This window comes from Leuresthes tenuis, unplaced genomic scaffold, assembly GCF_036924035.1.
Source record: "Leuresthes tenuis unplaced genomic scaffold, fLeuTen1.0.hap1 SCAF_5, whole genome shotgun sequence".
NCBI lineage: Eukaryota > Metazoa > Chordata > Actinopteri > Atheriniformes > Atherinopsidae > Leuresthes > Leuresthes tenuis.
This window is the reverse complement of record NW_027325359.1, coordinates 2,157,252-2,177,294: the sequence shown is the minus strand read 5'-3', so window position 1 is coordinate 2,177,294 and position 20,043 is coordinate 2,157,252. Positions and strand designations below refer to the sequence as shown.

The 20,043-nt window shown below is 38.1% G+C and overlaps 1 protein-coding gene across 2 annotated transcripts in view; it reads right to left on the bottom strand.

Moving 5' to 3' along the window:
- tspan9a (tetraspanin 9a) overlaps window positions 1–15,041 on the bottom strand; it is a 166,610-nt gene extending 151,569 nt beyond the window's left edge. For both annotated transcript variants that reach the window (XM_072385428.1, XM_072385429.1), the window contains exon 1: window positions 14,787–15,041. The gene's annotated coding sequence lies outside the window, so the exon portion shown is untranslated. The remainder of the gene's footprint in view (window positions 1–14,786) is intronic.
- Window positions 15,042–20,043: the final 5,002 nt, after the last annotated feature.

The following is a 20,043-nucleotide window of genomic DNA, read 5'->3' as shown; positions in this document are numbered from 1 at the left end:
CTGGGACAACGTAGCGATCGTATTGTCATTGATCAAAAATGTCATGTCCAAACTTATTCATGTCCTTACAGTCATCAAACAGTTTTTATAATTGTCAAACCACTCTGTGCAAGCCTCCAGTGTTATGATGTTAGATGGCTCCTATTTGCTGATAATCTTCAGCTCTTTAGGCCCCTCAAAAATCCTTGATGGAGTTACAGTCTGGACTTTTGGTAGTTTTGCTCCTGTCTTTCATCAATGACTCGATTGGTCTTACACAGTAATAAACTTGATGACTAACAATTTTCCAATTTATCCAAGAGAGCCAGGCTAGCTGTTGTGCATTGGTCTTGGAGAAATTAGTATTCCATGGTCGCACCCATGCAGATGAACTTATTGCAGTGTCAGCTAGAGTGTCTTGAAGAATTTGGTACCTCAGTTTTCCACATAATGACCTTGGTAGTGAGCCATGGACTTTAGATGATATTTGGAACAGAGGAATACATTAAAATTGTAGTGGAAAAACATCATGCAGTTGATAGAAAAACTTGGCTTAGGGCAGCAGTGGTATGAATTGCTGTGATTGCAAATAAAAGCTTTGCCACTTATTAATAAAGGGTGAAAGTACACAGAAAATTTACTAAAAAAGTTTAAATAAATAGATATAGAAATAATTGAACTTTCTCCCTCTAGCCCATTTCCTACTTTGTGGCAAACTGTTTATTTTTCATCTGTATACTAAAGTACCAGAAGACTCTTGGGTGCTTCGGCCTCTATTAATGCCTGAGGCCAGTCAGTCTGAGTTAAACAGTCATCTAGCCTCAGGAGCAGTCCATGCTCCAGACAGGAAGAATGAATCAATGGAGATAAAAATTGCTTTATTCTCTCCCAGGCCAGCATCATAATCAGATAGTCAAGTAAGCTGACATGTTGAGCTACTGTTCAGGTTCTGTCATATCACAGTGGATAGCAGCCATAAATGACACTGGAAAAATAAAATGGGAACACTTAATGTGTGCACACACCTACATTTTCATCCTAAGCAGTAACAGTTTCAGAGTATGTGCTAAAACAAAAGAGATATTTCTGAATGAAGCACAAAACATTGTTTGTGAGCTTTCTTTATAGCCAGTCGTTCCACTTTAATTACATCAAAAGAAAGGGATTGGACACACATACACTAACACATATATGGTGGTGATCAATCATACAAAGGGTTTGTCAGCTTTAAGCGCTCACGATGGGAGCCGTGAATGGTACACAGCTTGCAACTGTCACTGGGAACCATCTTCCATAAATAATTGATCATAGCAAGAGCTACAAGTCTACCACATAACAACTGCTTCTGCCTCTCACACAGGGCCTTTACAATATATTAGAATGCAGTGGCTTCGCAAACAAAGTAAACTTGACTAATACAGCTATGCTAAGTGCCAAGTGAGAGTAAAATAAACACCAGGATGAGATCCCAGAGGGTCAAACTGTTAAACAAGAAATAGCTAATTGAGCCCTGAAGCCATTTGTGACCTCTATAAGGAACAACAGATCTGTCACCCTAAGGCTGGCAGGTCTGTCGTTTCTGTAGGCTACGCTGTAAGTAAGGCTGACATTACAGTGACCTGAATGGTCTATCTCAACGTTTCCATAAAAAAAGCCTGACTCACTCAGTCGTAGTAGTGCAGTAGTTCCATAAAACCCCTCAGGAGCTGACCTTAGTTCAGCTGAGTAATGCAGCATTCACACACATGCACACGCACAAATACTGGCTACAGCAAATTAAGAGGAGCTTATGATGAAATAACCTGAAAAACAAAGGAACTCGTTTCCTTTCTTTTGCATCCGGCTACCTGTACTCTGACACTTTTTCTTGAGCTTTTTATACACTTTTGCTATTTTAAAGTCATGCACAAACACGACTCAATGACTTGGATGTTTGCTTGGCAATTTAAGTAATTCAAAGTGAAAATTAACAGCTATTGAGAATGACATCTTTGAAAATGTGTTAGAGCAAAGTAATTAAGACCGATACTCTTTCATTGCAATTTGTCCCAGTCACAAGAAAGGATAGTGACAGAACCCGGTGTATTATGTATATTTCTATGGCAGAAATAGATTGTTTAGGGATGAAAGACTTGACAAATACATTTTTACAATGCTATTTTATTAAAGGGATGTGATTTCCAAACTAAGAATGCTATGACTATCTAATATATGTAAAAGAATGAAAACACATCATACAAACTTTTATTCAACCCCACTTAAAAAAAAAAATGGATAAAAGGATGTCACTTTTTATTTGTAATTCAAATATTTATTCAAACTGTGGATACATTCAAACTATAACAAGCTTTTCCAGTCAAAATGTATTTATTTACTTTTTTAGCTAAAGAGATTTATTGCATAAAGTAGTCTTACCAGAGAACAGTCTTAAAATGCATAACAGCCTGTCCATTTGCATGTTTTACTCAACAATGTTGTATTGGTCACCTCTACAATACAAGAGGTGCAAAAGTATTTTGGGTTCCACAACACAGATGGTAATTAGCAATGATACAACAAAAATGTGCAAGCTCCTCCGCTAGCCCGCCCCCAAAACCAGGCGGTGGACAACTGACCAGCAGAGCAATGTTGAGGGTTTAATGCAATGTGACTGCCGACTATTCAGCATGGTCCACATCAGCAGAACAGTCATCAAAATATTGTCAATCTTGCTTCTAATCAGCATGTAATACAGTAAATACAAAGAGAACCATACTTGAACCTGTTAAATGGTTTTTGCTGGTAACATCTGTTGAGGGACGGATTTGATTTGCATTCATATTAATTTCCATGTTGTGTACTGTAACAACTATGACTCTAACTATGCTGTTAAACCAACTCAATAGTTTTTAAAGGTAAATAAGTAGACAAAACTAGAGACCGAAAGATCCATGAACAAACATGAACTGAAGGCAGCTGCAGTAAAAAGGAGGAAAATCATTCACTGATGATTACGAGTTTACGGGTTCCTGGTTTCAACAGGTATTTTCATCAATTTTGACTTCTGAGGCCCTCGAAAAAGGAGGTTTACATTTTATAGGCCTGATTTCCTAAATTCCTACTATTTGGATGTGAATACCCTGAAATTAAACAGTCCACACATTGACCCATTTTGCATTGGTGAGTAATAATGCAATATATTTGATCAAACGGCTAAATAATGAATGAATATCTGCATTCTAACAATTTACAGCACTTGGATATATGGATAGAATGAGCAATAGAAATTATTGCTGTATATAAATTGTTCCAGAGGTTGATCTATGATTTTCTTAGTAATAATGGGGCTTTGAAAGATGTTACAGGCATGGAAAATAGAAATCACACATCACAATTTCTAAGTTAACTACACAGACACAGAGGGATGAAATTTCAGCTTTTAGAATATTTTGACTCAATGTATGGTTAACACAGCCAGATCACACATGGATATGAACGCAGTGAGCATTTGAAGCAGCCAAATGGCATTTGTTATGTGGTAAATCATGAGTGGCAGTAAATGGGAACATATATGCACCCAGTGGCTGGAACTGTTTGATTCGGTCGTACATTAACAGTCACCCTGGGTCGAGAGCACCCAAGCCTTGATTCAAGTACTCTTTAAGGACTTATTATAGACCAAAAACCCAGAATAGACAGGGCAGATGTTGAAAAACACTTACTTACAAGCTCGAGTGTCAGTATTAGGCCTCACCCAAAGCCTCTTATTCACAAATACTCAAGGGCTTTGACGTGTACAGCAGCATGACTCCACCACAAGCCTCAGTCAGCAGTGGAAACGAGTTTTGACAGAGGAAGTATTGTAGTATTGTACCAACTGTACACTATACCCTATGACAGGCATTCCAATTAATAATTTATAATTACAGATATTCCTGCTGAAACACCAATGAAGTTTCCTTGCCAAAAAATGGATTGGCGAATGTCCAAAAAATACATCAGTACTTTATCCACAGTTGCCATTCCACATGAAACAGACAACAGGTGATTCTTTGTGAAAGGATGACAATGTCACAATTATCAAATAATGCAATGACAGCAATTAGTTGTGTTTGTCATGACATAATCATCAGCTGGCATGAAAATGCACCAAAAAAGTTAATTAAATCAAAACATATTTATTTGTATGGAAATTGACAGTCAACTAGAGTTTCATAATCTTGATAGCCCAACGTAAAATATGCTCCCATAATGTTTAGTTGACATCAAGGATTAGGCTTCCTTCGTATTCACAATGAGGATTTTATGTTATTTCTTTGACATGTATGACATATACACAAAATACCAATAAACGAGGGGACAGCATCATAAAGGCAAGCAGCAACATTATGACACAAAAATTAAGAAGCTTACATGTTTCAATCAGTGTGAATTCTTCAGAAGTGACCAGATCCATTCACACACTGATGCACTTAGACGTTTTCCAGGAAAATAGGCAACTATGGAGATTTCTGGGTTGAGTACAAAATAAGTTGAGTCCTTCTCAAGCAGATATTTGTGTCCTAACATGTCCTAACTCTCCAGAAAAAGTCTTGGATATTTCAAGGCGACCGTGCATTTGTGAAAATGCCGAATGCAATATGGTTGCTACCTTCTGACAGACTTGTGATCTACAATTAGATAGGCCAGTCAGCCAAAAAGCCAGTTTCCCTCCCACAGGAAATCCTTTTCCAACAGCACTGACCACCCTCTACATAACATTTTGTTGATAAAACAGTGGGATCAGTATGAGACTTTGTTAACGAAAAAGTAACAGAGATACAGGAGGTCGTTCCTCCCAGCAACAATAACAACACATGATGATTGTTGAAAAAAAAAAAAAGAATGTCGCAACAACATAATTTCCCTTTGGGATTAATAAACAATGTTTTCAAATAATTTTATTTAATTCTATCTAACAAATCAAGCATGGAAAGCAGCAGTCTGTAGGTGCTGCAGGATGGTATGTACAATGTCAGCCTCCTTGAAAGAAAACAGAAGGAAATTGTACCAGAGGGATATAGGGTATGCAATATTAATTTACTGTTTCACATCAGAATTCTAACATGAGCCTGACAGTGGCAGCACATCTCATCTCACATGGTCTGTATCAGTAAGAGCAGCAGCACTCCCAGAGCTGAGAATATAGGTCTCTCAGTGTGGTCTGTCAAAGACATGGACTCTCCTAGCCAAAGAGTAACAATACGGATGGAAATGTCTCAGGGGAAACTCTAACTCCACAACTTTCACACAGTTCAAATATAAACCTGCATCACTCTGCATTACTTGCTGTGGCTATCATGTTGTACTCTCTCTGAAAGGAATTACAGACTATGAAAGGGATCTCACCTTCATTTCATGAAGTGTCGTTGCCCCCACCATAAGTAAATGAAAAAGCTCACAAGAGTCCCATTAGCTGCCCCAGAGGTGAACCTGAAATTTGTTTTTCAAGTGAGCTGGTTGTGAACCAGTCCATTCGGCATGCATACCAAGTGTCCTTCTGATGTGCATGTCAAGCAGGATCTCTCTAAATATGTGAATGCATGTGTCAAACAGGCTCAGAGCAGGGGCAGAAAACTCTCCTGCTCCAATACTGATTGGAGAACAGGCTGATGTGTGAAGCAGACTGCAATCCCTTGGTAAATTCCAGGACTGGAAGAAAAACACCCTCCTGTCGGCATTGCACACCTGCCAACCTCACTAGTATCCAACAGGCCAAGTCTAGTCTTTACCATGACAATGGACAAGCAAAGAAAAGCCAACAAAAACCACTTAAAAGCTTTAGGATGAAGCTGTTTTTTCTCTTTTCTTTCAAAATATAACCAATGTTTCTTGAAATAGTTTTAATCAGCTCCCTCCTCCTCCATTTACTTATCTATGTTCATAGATATAACTTGTGCACAGCCTTCCGACATCCTGTGAAGAAATTGTGTCGTTTTTTCTATCTATCAGATAGACTTAGACCACAAACTGTTTCATTCACGCTTCGGTGGGATAAAATCTATGGTGTAATTGCTGAAAACTAGCTGCATTTACTCAAAATCTTTGAGGAATTAGCACACTATTAGAAAACAAAACTCCGAAAATCCCAGTTTGCTGCTGTAGCTAAGCAGGTAGAGGTCGGTGGTTTGATACCAAGCTTTCCCTGTCCACATGGAAAAGTGCTTTTGCCCCATTTCACTCTATGTATTCACTGATGTGTGAATGTGTCCAACGGGATAATAAAAGTGCACGAATATTTGTGTGAAGAGATGAAAGAACTGTGGGATCTGTAATACCTATTTGAGTTTAATTTTGGCACAGATCTTGTTTACCTTCACACCTTCAGTGTATGGTTATATTGATGTAAGTATGTGATGTGATTAGGAATCTTCAAAGGGCGTTTTGCAAATAGACAAGTTTCAATATGCCATTCCCTTGTCTGACTTCCTGCGTGTCTCATCTGCTCTGTGAAGCTTGCAAGGCTTCTGTCCAAAATAGACAAGTAGCGTATTTATAGCAGAGTAAACCACCAAGCTGCTTCTGGGACACTTCTGAAACATGCTGCGGCACAGATGATGGGATCACAAGCATTGTCTAGAATGGCCAAAATCAACTCCAGGATCCACTTTGCAGCCAGAGCTCCCTGCAGTTGCATCTGGTGAAATCAAAGGGTTAGCTCGTTTTTCCTAAAGATATTATGCTGGGAAACAACAAGGAATGTCTTCCCTAAGAAACAATAATCATCACCACCATTTCCTACACAGCATCAAATTAAGGAGGAATCATTAGAATATATTTCGCAAAAATAATATGCACAATAGTATCTGGGATTGCTGAAAGCTAGTTTCGTCTCTGTTAGCTCATCTTTTACTTTAGCAAGTTGTGAGCAGTTGTTACGTTTCCCATTATTAGTGTAATAAGTCACCAACTGTATGCAGAGTTGCTCACTGCTGTGTCTAATAAATAACATGCACTAAAACCCGCTCGTTTCAGTGGGAGAGAGTTTATCGTTTTCCATGCCAACCAATCCTAAATAGCATCAAGATATTCTAATTGTTGCTGGAAAAAACGAAAACATGCAGATTTAACGAGTTGAAAATTCTCAGTCAACCAAAAGCCGTAGTCGTTTTTATTCTTCCCAACAGAAAACATTTGCAGATTGCCTGGCTCGAGCATTAAAAGTCAGATTTGCTGTTCTACATCTGGCTTTGTATGAGTTTCCCTGCATGCTTGGCTGAAGAAACTCATTTTGAAACAACAATGTTGAAAAAATAACAGTTATTCAGCACAACCCTCTGGTTCATTGCCCTCGATTGAAAACCATTACTTCTTCTCAAAATAGCACTCCCTTTCTAAAGTTTGAATGATTTCCATTTTCTGACAAATAAAAGAAAATGAGGAATCCTTATTCATTTTAAACTCCCAGACATCATCAATATAGCCCATCAAGAACTGAAAAGTGAGCTCACGTACAAATATATATATACACACATATATAATATGTTTATCAATTATACTTAATAAGTACTGCAGCGACGGTCCTAACTGTTGTTCATTTCCAAAAAAAGGGCTTAGAGGTTTGAAATAAGCCAAATTCCCAAATTATAAAGAATGTATTACTGTGTATATATGAAAATATAAATGCAAATCTGGAATGGGTATATACAGTTTTGAATTTTAATCATATGTTGTGTTCCTTTTTGATATTATGGTTCTTCAAAATGTTTTTCTTTTTTGAGTTCAACCCTTTGTTACTGGATCTGAGAGGCTAACAATGCCAGTATTCAGATGTTAAGCAGGTTTAACGGCTTACCTTTAATACATCCCAACTTTAAAGATGTAGATTCCTAACATTTTTTAATTACTCGTTATAACAAAATTCAGTTAAGGCTGTTGGGAATGTCATGAACTTTGCAAGACTCTGGGTGCCACCAGTTTTTGTGCTGGTGGCAATAGATGACATATATTGGGAGGTTCAATTTATCTTGAGTTAAAATTAATGCATGTACCAAGATACATATTAGAATAAATGATTAGGAACTCTGCAAATCTGCAAATCCATCTGATAGATATTTCAAGGGATCAGTTAAAACCTATATTGAGTTTATGATGGAACAAAAAGAATAATCAGCACAAAACCAAAGTAAATAGAATCAATCCTTTTTACAGAATGGATGTCCAACAAGATATTGAACTATATGCTGCAAAATCTACCAGTGGCACCACATTTAAAGTCATGCAAATGTTCACCAAAGATTCAAGTAGACATTCATGAGCATTATAGACAAAGTTCTGTGGACATGTATGCAGTTGTTGTTGTAGAGATAAAAGTCCATCATGTGGCGGAGTGACAGACTTTCCCCATGCAAATGCTGTTAGCAAAGCTATAAACACATAAAAGTCAAGAAAACATATGCTTTCAAGATCAGTTCTGAAAGCCCTAAATGACTGGATGTTTGCGCTTGATCATCTTGTTAGAAGTCAGCTGGCAAAACGTTGAGGCATTTATGACTTTCACATATGCTGAGCTCACCACAACATGACATTAAAAACAAACTAAAAGAGTGAAAATGAAAAGAAAATGTCAAATGCCTGTAATCCAAATAGTGGCCAGTGCCAAAGCACCCTTCAATTATGTGTGACTATTGATGCCACGGCAACTGAACTAGAACATCAGGGATCTTTGAATCTGTCATTAAAAGTGAGCATTTGGCAGCTTTCTGAATGCTCAGTATGTTGTAATGTGCAGCGGTTAATATAGAAAAGTAATGACAAAAGTTTTCTCATTAACATGACTTTCGACCTGGCACTGTATCTACTGAAGAAACTGCATGCCTTGAAATTATGGTCTTTTCCATTTTATTACACCAAATATGTTTAAGTTGTGTTTTTGGTCAAGATATCAGTTTACGCTTTGATTTGCAGTAACTAACTTATGCTCTGCTGTAAAAGAGCTTAAATAATTGGCAGTAAATTTAATTTAGACTCAGCACTCTACCGCAATAAATAGATGAATGGATGATGATCAATCTGCCTAATCTGATCCAATGTCCCCACCAAAGTCATCACACAAAGAGAATAAAGGAGCAATACCAGCAAATAACAAGTTCCAGATCTGATAGTAATGAATAATAGAAGACATACTGCTGACCACCTGCTTAAATGATCATTTATGAATAAAAAAGGAAGAGCCAGGGAACAAAACACGATGCCACATCTAATAAGCTTCTAAATAAGAGAAGATCTTTAAAGAGCTCAATTTCCAGTGTGAGGTCTCAGTCCAACGAGCACCAGACTGGAGTGATTCAAAAGGTGCTTTTGATTAGAGCACTTGCATGAGGCCGGATGAGAGCTGGCACAATTAATCACAGTAGGTTCAAAGCTGGTAACAAATTAGTCCCTTAGGATGTTTTTTGATTTTGGACCAAGAAGCATTTAGGACAGGACAGGAAAGGCTGCCAGAGAAGAGGAGCCAATAAAGCTGGCAGAGCGGGAAATGTGAAATTGATTTTTTATTTTTTTGTTTTGTTTCTTTTCTGTCAGAGAACATTAAGGTTGTTACATCCCTGAGTGCTTCTCTAAAACATATAATACTCTGAAAAAGCTCTGCTATCCCTGAGTTCAGTGTAGAAATTGAAATTCACTATATTCCAGACAACACAATGTGTTTAGACAACAGCCCAGGATGCTGGATGCTTATTTTTCACCTTTTCCACTTTGGTGACGGACTTTAAAAGTGGCCTGACTGAAGAGTTAGTCCAAGAATTACAAAAAAGAAGCTAACTATGGGTGGCAGGTCTTTCATCTTCGACCTTCAATTTGGTGATCAGGTAAAAGTTGTAATTTCTTCTTAAATCACATGTGGTAGCAAAATAAACACTAAAAATGACTTCTCAAAGACACAGAAGTGTATATCTGCCCACCAACTGGCCTCAGTCTCACACTGCAAATGCCATTAAGGTACAAGTACTGTGTTTTAGTATCACCTTCACTGCATATCCTCCTTTTTAACAAAAGTTAAAAACCAAAAACATCGGGGGAATGATGTCACCCTCTTGAGAATTAAAATATCATTTACATTGACAAAAAGCTAGATTAAATGACTTAAATTGCCTTAAGTTCTTAAAAAGGCTCTGAATTCAGCCTTCAGGGTTTTCTGCAGAACGTCTTTGTGGCAGAAAGCTTGCTGCCAGACTTTTTGAAACTTAATTTTATCATTTAGTTGCCTAAATCTCAACAAACATGATGAGAAAAAACATTTTTCCAAAAATTATAAGAATAAGTTGTTATAATATAACAGCAGTCTCCGATTTACAGGTGGAAGGACGAAGGAAGTCACAAGATGAGGTTTGGGCTCATCTGGAATCTGTATAGAAGACAAACATTAAATAATTTAATGAAAAATAATACTTTTTCCAAGTGAAAGGCTCTCTCTGACTAACAAACTGCCACTACTGCTCCCTTTCACAAGAATGAGGCAAATTCACCCAACTTTCCTCTTCTCCTCATGGTGGGGGGCCCCACAGTGGAGCTTAGAAGACTTCTGCATGAACAGATTTATTTCTTTTGTTCTAAAAGAAATTAGTCTATCAGGAAGCTCAGTTCTCACTTGATTTATGAATAAATCACGTCTCCAGTCCATTGTGTTCTTTTTCTAAACTGCGATTAAAATTGTGAACCAATTAAAACACAAAATCAAACCACTTTAGAGTGAAACAACAACTCGTATATCATTGATAGAAATTGGCAGTGTTCAACCAGTTTTTGGACAACGACTTGCTCTCTGCCCGGATGTTAGGGATAGAGTTCTCTTTTTAAGACTTTTGCAGCAGACAATAGGCTCCAGAAACTTGAACATTTTATATGAATGGATCTATTTTAGACTGTAGTACAGAACAACTGTCTCTGCTTCCAGATCTACCTGTTAAATCCAGGTAAGCTGCTTCCTAATTGTTCTTGCACACAAAATTATACAAACATGCATATGGGAGTGATGCAAAGCTCGACTGCACATTAACTGAAAACAAAGCTTTGTTTTCTATTTTGAATTAAAAAGCTCCTTCACAATTTAGAATGCAGTAGTGTGTTGTGCTTCATTATATTTTATAGAATCTGAAAAAATAAACTTATACCTTTGACTTAAATAAATTAGGATGAGATTATTCCTCTCCTATGTTAAATGGAGCACACTGGCAAACTACAATGAACCTTACAAAAACGATAGCCTAATCTAATGTAATCTATTTCAAATGTTACTGCTAACAGCTAGTTTTCCTGCACTGTGTCCCTTTTTCCAAAGAATGGCATTGCTCACTGAAGTAATTGTCACAGTTTTAAACAATGTGGTAAAATGATTAAAATGTTAAAAGCTTAGACACAACATGTACTGAGACAGTCCATAATCAAAGTTCTGCTTATAAACAGTGGAGCCATCTCTTATCCATTATGCTCAAACTGGTCTGGAGCAGGCTAATGGGATCCACCTAAAGCCAGTTAAAAATCAAGGAGAATAAAAGCATTTTTAAACAGGCTTTAAGTAACAAGTGGCAAATAAAAATCAATGTACTCCTATCAAAAATACTGCTTATACATATGGCTACAGTTATGTGACTCATTTCCCTCAAAAGGAAACTCCACACTACAGCTCTCAGCTCAGCTAGCACACTATAAATCACAATACCACGTCTGAAATGGACATGGTCTGTGGCAACTGGAATTTTTGTGGCCTAATGTGACAAAATGTCATTAACTAGAACCAGGTGCATATATATATGCGTGTGTTACATCGTGTATACATATAAGTACTGCAACAATGTTGGAAATACACAAACTGTGTTTCACTCAGTCTACTGTCATGCTGTTGGATATTTTTGTGTAATTATATTAAGATTTTTGTTGTTATGCTCCACTGTTTATTTACATTCATGGCAAAAGTGATTAGATTTGATTAAAAAATAAGCATGATGATATATTGGGCAGTAATGTAATAATAAACCATGGTTTCAGTTCAATAAAAGGACATCATTTTGAAAAAAAAGGCACACAAGGACTCTCTAACTTACCACCATTGATAGCTTGTGTCCTTGAGATACAACCGAAAAAATTCCCACACACCAACCAACAAACACAGACAAAGGGACTTGAAAAGGGAATGCTGTAACTGCGTAGGCCCAAAGTAGAGGAAGTTCTCCAAGCTAAAGTCAACAAGTCTGTTTTCTCAAATCCACCTGAGCTCTGCAACAAAACAGCGAAAGCAGAACAGATAGCAAGAGTGAAGACCCCACTTCCACATGAGCCACACACAGCATGTGTTGAACATTAACATGCTAAAGACTATGGTGGTGAAACTCATGCAGCAACCAAGTGTATATTATGTGGCATTCAAAGTAAATAGGAGGCTCTACTGCACACAGTCGGCGGCTGTTTAATTGTTCTGGTAAATACTGTATTTATAGATCAGCTCTTCCACAGTAAGACAAAGTAGCAATGACACTGTACAAAACACTCAACATGGTCTAAGCTGGAAACAATTGGTCTTGCATGGAAAATGAATAGGAAACATCTGGTCTCACACATTCGGGTATCTATTCAGTTTTGGAAACTGTCATCTGCTTCATCTTCATCCCAAGCAGCTAAGAGTCTGCATCAGAAATAGACTGGACTGTAAACAACTGTCTGTCATTCACATGGCAAAGTCAAAATATAGGCACATGATGTCCTGCTTGCAGTGTATATACGGCTGAGAGTTAAGATATCTGATCTGCAGCCCATGAGTGCACAGCTTGATTAGGCAACTTATGAAAATATGTATTTGTCCACACTCTTGAAATTAGGGCTGTAGCCCAAGCTCCAGTGACACAACATGCAAAGTCAGAGTGAGTCATGGCACATGCTGCTCACCAGCAAAGTGCCAGCGATATCTCACACAGACAAAGACTGGCTCTTCCTGCTGCTGATTGGACTGAAGGGATATGATTAAAGCAGCAGAAGTAAGGGGAGAGAACTAAATGTTGATATAACAGCACAGCTCATCCATTGTGAGGCCCGGTGGAGTGAGATCTACCCGGCACAAACAGTCCTGCCCCCTCGTCCAAGAGAATAGGAACTTTCATGAAGGGACAGAACAGAGAGCTGAGCTCTGTGGTGACAGTGTGGGAGAGAGAAAGCTGAGGAAGTCAACTCAGTTGGAGGCTTGCATTGCTTCTTTTGTTTGGAGAATCAGCCAATGTGGGACAGAGGAAAACCTCTTCGCTAAAGGTTATAATAGCTTCTGATTAGAAAATAGTCAGAGAAAGTTGGCTGTTGATATCAACCTTTGATGTCCGTATGCTGGTGTCCTTACGCTCAATCAGCTAAATGTGGGCCTGTTTGGTACGAAATAGATTCATTTGTTTTCTTTGCAAGATTAAAGGACAGCTAAAGAGTAAACTTCACTCCAGAGCTGTTAAAATAAATAACCACAAGAGTGAAAATAACAAAATAACATACTTCTTTTCAATAGTGCATCACGGAGGAGGCACTGATCCTGTACCACCAGAGAGGGAGGAATGTGGGGTCAGATGAAGACCTTCCTACCCTCCCATATACAAGAATAGCTATGATCCATAGCAAAGCACACCATGCTGACACGTGTGAAGTAAAAGGGAGCTGCTGTTTTGATATGGCACCCTTTGACTTCTGCGGCAGGTTCTTGGAGGTCAACAGTTAAATCTCAATGATGGTTTATCAAATAAAAACAGATTTAGATTTTCATATAGACAAAGAAACACTAACTTTATTATAAGGTTTGGCAACAAAAATATCTTTTTCATTACCCACAAGTAGAGAGGAAACATCAACTAATGAAAAGCAGAAAAGTATGTAGAGCTCCATCCACAACTCGTAGCAGCACTGAGTTTTCACACTCAGCCATCACTCCGCTTCATAGGATCTCTCCTGGCAGCACCTCTGCAGTGATGAGCTTAAAATGACATTTTCAGCATCCTTTGGTATATCAAAGGCAGCATGAAAATACATGGGGCTGATTTAAGTGTCTGTGCTCCAACAGACAGTGCAAATCCAGTGATAAGTCCACTGTTAAATGAAGTGTGCTGCTCACATGAAGGAGTGGCATCTCATTCAGCTGTTGCCTCTGAACTGACTCAGAAGTTAGCATTCTGATTCTGCACATTCCCACTGGCTTACACGATCAACTTTTAGTGTCACGCCAAATATATGTGTTAACTCTGACAGGAAAATGTTTCACTTATACCAAACAGGAATAGCCTGATGTCTTCATAACTACTTGTTGAAACAATAGGCTACATCTGTAACCAGCCGAATAAGTAGGATGAACTGTTAAAGCGATCAAGCTTTTAATTTTGGCACATTCAAAATTTCCCAGCATGTGACAGCCCCATGACACCCTGCCAAAAATAAATGATCGCGATATAGCAGTTATGGGGATTTTATAGCCCTGACAGGAGTTAATAAAATATTGAAACCATTAAAGTCGCATAACTCAACTCAACAGATGACAACTTAGTGCGCGGTAACGCAATATTCCCACAGAACCTTTAATGTCATGTGGCTTTAATGTCACGACTCATCACACAGACACCACACTGTTGTTGTTTCCTTTAGATGTGGGCTACAGATACATGTTGATAGAAAAGTGTTGAAACCGTGACTCCCATGAAGTCGACACATTACCTGGTACGTAGGAAAGTTGGACGGAACGTCGAAGTGCGATGTCACCACGCAGCGCAAAATGTGGCCTGAAACAAACTCTGCTGTCAGTAAATAACACACAAACAAACAAAAAGTACCTGTTAAATGGTCTTCCCTGGCTCTTTACAGCCCACAACCTGTGCGACGGTAGGGAGAGGACAGCAAAGAGGGAAATCACTGTCACGCACTTCAGCTCAGCAGCTCAACCCAAACACTGAAGCCGGACCTTTGAATATTTGTATTCCGCTTCTGTCCTGCCACAGAGTTATCTGCTCCAGCCCTTTCTGAAAAGGACTCCTCACAACTTTCGGTGCCCGCTATATAAAGTTATCAGTTATAGAGTTTTCTGGTTGGACAAGGAGGAAATGAAGTTTGAGGGAGGAGAAGGAGCTTTTACTGACTCCTGCAGGCGTGTCAGAGCCCCGGACCTTTATGGGGAGCTCGTAAAACTTGGCCATGCCTGACTTGGTGAGACTTGACTCGGGGGTCCAACTATTCAAAAATGATTTTGCAAATGTCATAAAGAGTTTTGACAACAGACCATTAGGTAATGTAAATATATTCCCTGCAAATATACAAGTGCAGTTTTACAATTATTATTTTTTGTTGTTTTTATTCAAATGTAATTTTAATTTAGTTTCGTCGAGATTATTCCTGGTCTTTGCTAATAGATGAATGAATCAGCTCTCAGAAAACTGTGTAAAAGAAAAGACTTTAGTGTTCAAATGTCCAAATCACAAACACGCGTAGTGTTTAACAAGTTACAAGGCTTTCTTCTACTGCCATGTTTTCAATTAACAAACTAAGTGTGCAGCAAGTAAGGAGGGGAATAAAAATAAAAGGCAAAGGTCTTTATTTGAACATTTACTTCAACTGAAGTGTCTGAATCAACTCTGAGTGCAAGCAAAGCAGCCTTCTAGAGAGAAATGTGTAGGAAACAGAAAATTGGGAATTATGAATATATTGTGTCATATAGTGTAAAAGGAGTAAAAATGTTTTGTTTGTTTTTTAAAAAAAAGGTTTAAAAACTGTTTTTGAGACATTTGCATATGTCAGTCCTTCTTTTGTGTCAGTAGCTAATGTTTCCGACTGTGTCCCCCATTGTACATATAACCAAGAGCAGAACAGAACAATTAGGAGACTTTTTTTTTTATCACACCATCTTCTTTGAGCAGCCACCATGACTCCTTCTTATCTTATCAGTTTTCCATTACACATTTTTAAAAATGAGGAAAAAGCCTCCTGCTCTTCATGGGTGGTAAAACTTGAACTCATCACCAATGATGAGTGTCTTTGGACCTGCCTGTTGTTGATTACACTGCTATTAAAGGAGAGTTACAGGGGCAAATTTAAAAGACATAATCATTAAACTGCACATTCCCCTAATGGATGGCATCATTTGAACTGGAAACAGACTTTATGTGTTTTAACGGCAGTGTACTTGAAGCTTTTCTGTGTGCTGGCCTTTCTCATCAGTGTTGCTCAGTCCAGTAGTAAAAGTAAAATACTAGGCCACAGTTGCTCATGTTAATTTGCCCTCTGCAGAGTGATATATGATATGTGTTATACTGATCTCATGCAGCCCCTAATTAGGAAGCGACTAGTTGCATCTCCTTAGCTTAGCTTAGCATAATGACTGGAAACAGTGGGAATCAGCCTGCATTCAAAATGCAAGAAAAGGTGTTTACAGGTATCAGGATCAGAATCTATTTATTGTCATTGTAGGCGAATTTTGTTTGTAACTCACAGAGTCCAGCAGCAATAAGATAGAATAATAATTCAATTGAATAGAATAATAGAATAGAATAAAATAGAATAAGAATACTAAAATCCATCTAAAAAAATAATATATCTACAACAATAGATATAATACAATATATAATGCAATATAATTTCCCCTCAGAGATGAATAAAGTATTATTGAATTTAATTGAATCAGATTAGATCAGATCAAACTAAATTGAACTATACTCTCAAAATGATTAGAGAGGGTGTGGACTAACAGAGTCATATGCAACAAGATAGTATTTTTGCAGGTTATTTCTACATATGTGTTTCTAGATTTATTATATTAACATTATGTTGATATGTTTCTTCTGTCCTGCTAGAATCACAATTCATCAGCTCTCATCTAATGAAACGGGAGCCACTGCAGCTTAAAAGCATGTTTGGCCAGGGTTTGTTCACTCATCCTGGATCTAGAATGTCAACTCAAACTGTACATGTGGATATGATCAGTAATTTGCATCACAGCAGGTGTCATCATGTTACTATATGTCAGCCTTTCATCTCAGTGGGACTAATGTATAGAGCATGGAATAGCCGCATAGGTGGAGCTTCTAAATAAATTACTTCACAGGATGAGTAAAACCTGGAAGAGAGCCAGGCCTGTACTACTTAGAATATCTGCAGGTAAATTATAACGAGTGAAGCCTATTATGCAGTCCCCCCCCCCACCCAAAGTGCTCGGCAAATGGGTGAAACCAGAGATGTGGTGTCTGCTGCTCATCTTAAAAGTGCTGTTCAAGTTTCTGGCAACCGATGTGTCATTCATCAATGAAATATTTCATAATAAATTATTCCAAACACCGCACTTGGCGTAATGCTGTCTGAAATATACCAGCCAAGCTCTAAATCATTATCTGAGTTTTTGCATTAGACAGTTAGAGAGAAGCACTGAACAGCAGGGACACCAGTTATGCAAGATTATTACCCTTATGAAACTCAATATTATGATGAAATATGTCAATTAGAGGACATTCTTTCACTAAATGAGTTGTTGTGGAAGGCAATGCAGTATAAGTTTGGGCGATCTTAGATGGCCTATGGTCTATTCTCATTTTTCTGGCTAACATAATGGCTCGTGGGAGACATGTGTTACCTCTGAATTTAGCTATTTATAGTTAGAAAAAATGTAAGTCTACAAATGTATTAGACAGATGAATAAAGACCTGAAGAAGAAATGTCCTACTTGTTGCTTCATGCTTGATAAACAGATATATGATGCCATGATGTACACATTTTAATATACATTAGGTCTTTTCTCTCTCTTTCAGTCAGACTTATAGACCGTCTCTAAAATGCCAAAGTTAAAGATGCAGTTAAAAGGTCCTGGTCCAAAAGAAGTTGGTAAATTGCATGTATGTAGTCAGTCCTTGTCCAATCAGAGTGTGTTTATTGTTTTAGTTGCTGTGCCATGCACACTGACTGGTGACCAGGGCAGGTGGAACGTGTTTTTGTCAGCTTTTTAAGAGCAAAGACAGAAGTGGTGACCTTGAACAAACTGAACTCAGACACTCACATCTGCAAAAAAAAGAGAAATGATCGTGCTCACTATTCGTCTTTATTCAGTTCAAAGGATTCTGCTTCTCATAGACTGAAAAGCATTTAGTTTGAGTGAATTATGGTTCCAGGGGTAGGGTAGCGGATTGATGCTGTGTGGAGCTTGAGAGAACAACTTGGAAACTGATCCCCCTGATTGTTGTTCTCCAAAAGGTCAAAACAAGTCTTAATGATTCTAATGTAGAACAGTAAGATCCACATTATCCAAATGTAGTAGGACACTGAACAGAGTTGGATTCGTTCCAATTATCAGTAGCTTTTCACACATTGGAGTCCTTATTCTTAGTTTAAGATAAAAAAAAGAAAATTTAACAGGTTAAGTAACATTGTGATTTTAGTTTCTTTTCTTTTCTGATTAGATGAAAATCCTTTTATACAGTAATAATACCTAGACCCAATTTAAGGTTTATAGGGCATAATGTACACTTCACTAACTCCACTTTGCTTTGATTTCATTCATCCATTAGCTTTGCCCAGTTTATCCTCTAGAACTGCCAAGTGACAAGCTGGGTGAGCACACAGCAACAGACAATGATGCACTCACTGCAATGAAGTAGCTCAAATTTAACTTTCTTACTGTGAGGGACAGTACTAATCACTGCCCCATCATGGTGCCCATACTATTTTCAGATTGCTTTTATTTGAAATGACATTGTGTCACTGATGAAGGATCAAAGACGCAGTGAAACCTTGTCATGAATTATTCACTGAGGCCTGTGCTACTGTGACACCTCAGCTGTCAAAACTAAAGGCGTTCAAACAGAAAGTTGATCAAGAAAAGATCTATCAGGCCTCATCAGTCAGGGTGGTGTGCAAATCATCACCCTACAGCACACTCAGCACTTAAGATTTCAGTGACCAGTGGGAGATGGAAACAGAATCACAGCAAGGCACGGGACACATTTAGGTCTAACACTGTGTAGTAATGAGCTTCTCTGCAGCATCCCTGTCTGATAAATTAAATAGGGTCCAAAATACATACATTTATCAACTAACTATGCAGGTCTCACATAGAGCAACACATCATGTCAATTGAAAAATATATATTCTTTTATTCTTGCTCTTTTTTAAAGTTTTACGGAGCCCAAGTGTCTGTCTGTAGTTATCCCTCATACTAACTGTTGATTGCAGGTGGAAAAGCACTTTGGTTTTAGGAGTAAAAATCACAACAGGGACCTCACCACGGCAGCTCATATAATATCCCAAATAACTTTGCTCATATCAGATTACAGCCTGTATTTTCCTGGTTCAGACAACCAACAGTTTATGAACAGTGAGGCTGACCTCAGCGGGAGACTACTTTAAAAGCTATAACAGTAACACACATCGTTCATTCTAGCCACAAATGAACCCTGAACTGTGTGTGTTTAAAATGTGTGTAAGTTACTTTTGCAAAAGTAAAGTTTTTCTATGGCAATAAAAGACGTCTTCCAAAGCCATGCATCACATCCATGAGACACCCTTTAAAGAGCAAAGAGTGTCTACCCCATTCAGTAGTGGGCCGTCCAAAAGACCAGCTGAGAGGTCAAGGACTTGGATCCTGTCATGGCAAACTGCTGATGAATTCTTCACCGACTGTATGATTAAGCAAAAAGATTTGTTGCAGCTGCTTTTGCTCCCTCTGTTTGGTTTTCATCATCACATGGGCCACTTGCCCTGATCCTGCATTAGGAACAGACTCAATATAAAGGATACAATGTCCCCAGCAAAATGGGAATGAGAATGAGATTCAGTGAGCATATCAATATAATAAACAGAAAATGATTGAACATTTTCTTCTTCTTCCAAATGAACAAAAACCAGCTTATTTGAGAATTTGTTGCGTTACGGATACACCGCTTTATGGCTGTAACTTTGCATGAATGACTTGCACAGAGCAGTTCCACAGATCTTGTCAATATTTCAACTTGAAAACTGTTGTTTAAAATCCACTGAGTTGGAGTACAATATCCTTTATCTGTAAATGTCCACCTGTTGGATCCTACATGTACAAATATTCTGTAATTCAGCTGC